The sequence below is a fragment of the Astatotilapia calliptera genome, chromosome 1 (assembly GCF_964374335.1).
Source record: "Astatotilapia calliptera chromosome 1, fAstCal68.1, whole genome shotgun sequence".
NCBI lineage: Eukaryota > Metazoa > Chordata > Actinopteri > Cichliformes > Cichlidae > Astatotilapia > Astatotilapia calliptera.
This window is the reverse complement of record NC_137422.1, coordinates 38,481,872-38,486,311: the sequence shown is the minus strand read 5'-3', so window position 1 is coordinate 38,486,311 and position 4,440 is coordinate 38,481,872. Positions and strand designations below refer to the sequence as shown.

General features: G+C 43.1%; 1 long non-coding RNA gene across 1 annotated transcript; it reads left to right on the top strand.

Moving 5' to 3' along the window:
* Positions 1-1,635: 1,635 nt before the first annotated feature.
* LOC113025397 (uncharacterized) lies at positions 1,636-4,132 on the top strand. The gene is made up of 2 exons (XR_013908776.1): positions 1,636-3,134; positions 3,267-4,132. It is a non-coding gene; the product is annotated as an uncharacterized LOC113025397 (long non-coding RNA).
* The last annotated feature ends 308 nt before the right edge of the window (positions 4,133-4,440 follow it).

Here is a 4,440-nt window from a genome sequence, read left to right as displayed (position 1 = left end):
CCAAACTGTAGCTTTTTCCACTCGTAATAATCGTAGCAATTCCTCAAATGTCTATCCATCCATCCATTCGCTTCCGCTAATCCTTTTCAGGACCGCTGGAGCCTATCCCAGCTGTGATAGGGCGAGAGGTGGGGTACACCCTGGACAGGTCGCCAGTCTGTCGCAGGACTAACACACAGAGACAGACAACCATTCGCACTCGTATTCACTCCTGCATTCACACCTATGGGCAATTTGGATTGATCAATTAACCTATCCCCACTAACTGCATGTCTTTGGACTGTGGGAGGAAGCCAGAGAGCCCGGGGAGAACCCACGCAAACACGGGGAGAACATGCAAACTCCACACAGAAAGACCCCTGCCAGATGGTGGAACTGGACTCAAGACCTTCTTGCTGTGCAGCAACAGTGCTAACCACTGTGCCACCGTGCTGCTTTTTCTCAAATGTTTTTTTTTCCGCAGCTTAAGAATAGTTTGTTTTACCTGCATGGAGAGCTCCCTTGATGGCATGTTGTCTCTTCACAGAAAAAACTTCCAAATGCAAGCACCACACCTCAAATCGGCAACTGTAAGCCTTTTTCTGCTTGATTGATAATGACATAGCGAAGGAATTGCCCACACCTGCCCCAGAAACACCCTTTGAGTCAATTGTCCAATTACTTTTGGTCCTTATAGAATGAATGTGGCACATGTTAAGGACCCTTCATCCAATTTGAATGTTGATACCCTCAAATGAAAGCTGAGAGTCTACATATTATGTCTATGTCTGTTATATAACTATAATTGGAATATGTTTCAGTAAAAAAAAAAAAAAACTGTTGATTTGGTAGATTTGCTCCAAATGCATATTTGCCCCTAGCTTGGGGGGTTACTGCACCGAGCGCTCCAATTACCACTAAGATCACTGTTACCTTCACCCTCCACTCCCTCCACGTGATAGATGCAGCGATACCAAGTGACAGCAACATCAGGAAGAAGGAACACAAGAAGCTGGAGAAGTACCAAGGGCTCATAGGAGAGCTCGAGAAGATGTGGAGGGTAAAGGCAACAGTGGTCCCAGTGGTAATCGGAGTGCCGGGTGCCGTGACTTACAAGCTAGGCAAGTGGCTCCAGGATGTCCCAGGAACTACATCGGAGATCACAGGACCCTCAAGCTCCCAGGCCTCTGGTAGCTCTCGTAACCTGCTCCACAATGGGAGAAATATGGGCTTGTTAGCAGTTATGAAACAACCATCATATCATTGCACAATCCTGCTCTCATTACGTCTTCTGCCATCTGAGGTTACAGCTTTCTGCTGTTTGTTCAGAGAGATTCTTGAGTTTCACGCTGCATTAAGTCTGCACCAAGCAATCAGACCTGCAGAGGAGTGAGAGCCAAGCAGCCAGCCAGAGGACACGCATCTGTTAACACTCAGCACCGTGTGTGTGCACATGTTTTACTCCTGTTGTGGAAATCTGAATGTGATCACACCTTCACATTGTGCTGAGTCACCGCTCCATGGGGGACAAGAGACACAAACTTCCCATGATGTGAATCATAGGTGTCAAACTCTGGCCCACGGGCCAAATTTGGCCTGCAGTGTAATTACATTTGGCCCGCGAAGCCATTACTATTAGAGCTGGCCTACTGGTATTATACAGCTAATATATATCGTTTAGTATTAAGCCTTGCTTGTTCCATATTCAGTTTTTCAGCAAAATTTGTTTGAGTCAATAAGAAAAGATTGTTTCTTATATCTGGAGGAAGATTTTTTTCAATAATTATTAATGTTAGCCCGTTAGTTCCAGTTTGGAATTTTGGCCCACTGTGTATTTGAGTTTGACACCCCTGATGGAAATCATTAACATTTTTATTTCAGTCTGAGGACCATGTAATGTAGTGCAGAAAGGTGAAAAAGTATCTGTGTGTGTGTGTGTGGCCACTCAGATTCATGTGGCCTGTAAGTTTACATGTAGTTTTCTTGCTTGTTACAGTTTTTTTCAGTCGCTAACAAGCGTTTGTCCAAACAGTTGTCACATTTGCGAAAACCCTAAACACAATTAGCACAGCATCGGTCTGTTGTGGCCATACCATTCACACATTTCATGTCGTGTTCACCCAATATGCAGTCAGTGAACACATTTCCACAATGCTTACATTTTCTTAACAGACAAGCTATACCTCCCAACAAAATTATGGACTGTTTTTGTAGTATCTACGAATGTTAACACACAACATCCCACAATAGCAAAAACAATATTCCAAACCTTAGATACAGTATAAAAGCCTCTGCTTCTGCAATGATATCAGTACAAAAACAATATCAATATCAAAAATATATCTCAGCTGATAATAAACAAACAACTGAATAATTGAGACACAGCTTATTTATGTTGGGTAAATTGGGCCAACCACAGCTTCTTCCATTCTGGCTTAGACTCAGTGGGGTTTATAAGGCAAGACCTTGAGGAGTGATGTTTTTGGAAACAAACAAAAGACAAACACTGTAATGTCTGGTCGAGGAAGAGTAAGAGCAAGGGGCCCAGGGAGAAGAGCAGGCCCAAGGAGAGGGCAAGGTAGAGGTGTAAGAATGCGTGGTGGTGGCATTCCAAGGGCTGCAAGAACAGTAGTCAGTGATGAAATTCGTGCCACTATCATTGACCATGTAATCAACCATGGTCTTTCACTAAGAGAGGCTGGTGAAAGAGTGCAGCCCAATTTGAGGCGGTCAACGGTTGCCTCCATTATACGCATCTTTCAACAAACCAACAGGTAAGTATTGCATTTTACATGGATTGTTTCTATTCTCACTTGACATGTCAATATGGTCATACAGTAATGCATAAGTTGAATTTTTTGTCTTTCTAAAGAATGCAACGTCTTCCACCCTCTGGGGGAAGAGGAAAGCTCCTCAGTAATGATCAGGAGCTTGCCATTGTAGAAATGGTTACTGCAAATAATGCAATAAAACTGCGTGAAATTCAAACTAGAATTGTGGCGGACCATGAGATATTTGACAATATCGATAGAATCAGCCTCACAACCATTACGCGGACATTGTCCAAACACAGAGTGCGGATGAAGCAGCTCTACGCTGTTCCCTTTGAGAGGAACAGTGAGAGGGTCAAGGAGCTACGACGACAATATGTCCAGGTATAGTGTATATTCAATCCAATGTCCAGTTCTATAAGCTTTGCACTTTGCAAGTAGGTAACCTACACAATACTAGGTTACAGTACAGTATGGTATACAGTAATAACATGACTTACATAAATTTTGTTTCAGAGAGTTATGGAATTGGAGGCCAACCAGGCCCCTCATAAATTCATATACATCGATGAGGCAGGATTCAATCTGGCCAAAAGGCGTCGACGTGGATGAAATGTAATTGGAAAAAGGGCCACAGTTGATGTGCCAGGACAGAGAGGGGCAAACATTACCATGTGTGCAGCAATTGCAAATGCAGGATTACTCCTTCACAGATGTCAGGTTGGACCCTATAATACAGAGCGCTTGCTTGCCTTTCTCAATGATCTCCACCAGCGCCTGGTTCCAGAGCAGGGTCAGGAGGGTGAAAACATGAGGACCTTTGTAATTACCTGGGACAATGTGGCTTTCCATCACTCGCAAGCAATAACAACATGGTTTGAAGTCCACCCAAGACTGGTAAGTCTCTTCCTTCCACCCTATTCACCTTTCCTCAACCCCATAGAGGAGTTCTTTTCTGCATGGAGGTGGAAGGTTTATGACCATCAGCCACATGACCAGATGTCCCTCCTCGAAGCCATGGATGCTGGCTCCAGGGACATCACAGTTGACGATTGCCAAGGGTGGATCCGACATACCAGGCGGTTTTATCCCAGGTGCATCGACTTGGATAACATCAGATGTGATGTTGATGAAAACATGTGGCCTAACCCTGAAGATCGCAGAGATTAGATGCAAAGTTTTTGCCTTTTTTTAGCCCCCCTCCCCCCCTTTTGATCTTGGCTTTTTGCTGTTGTTTTTTTGTTCAGAATGCTCTTGTGTGTTTCATGGATATTTTGTTCACTGTAAGCAATACTGTAAAACTTTCTCTGTCCTATCATACTGTGTTTCTACTGTACCTCCTGTAGTAAACAGTAAAGAAACATAAACTTGTTTGCTTTTTACTGGAATGCTTTTGAATGTGAACATTACTGTACATGTGGACATACAGTTACCAACCAAGACATTTCTGGTGTCAAAATGGTGGATTGCATGTTTCGCATGCAAATACCTGTAAAACTGAAACATAAAAGTCTATGCAGTTTTTGTAATGTCAATAATAGCCAGTATTTTGAAACCTGGTGTACTTTGATTGACTGCATGTACCTTGTGAAGTGAAAACAAGTGTTATTCTTTGACAGACTAATTTCATTTTGAGTCAGATTTACAGTATAGTGTTTTTGTACAGTTAGTGTGTGCAGAGAAAGATGTG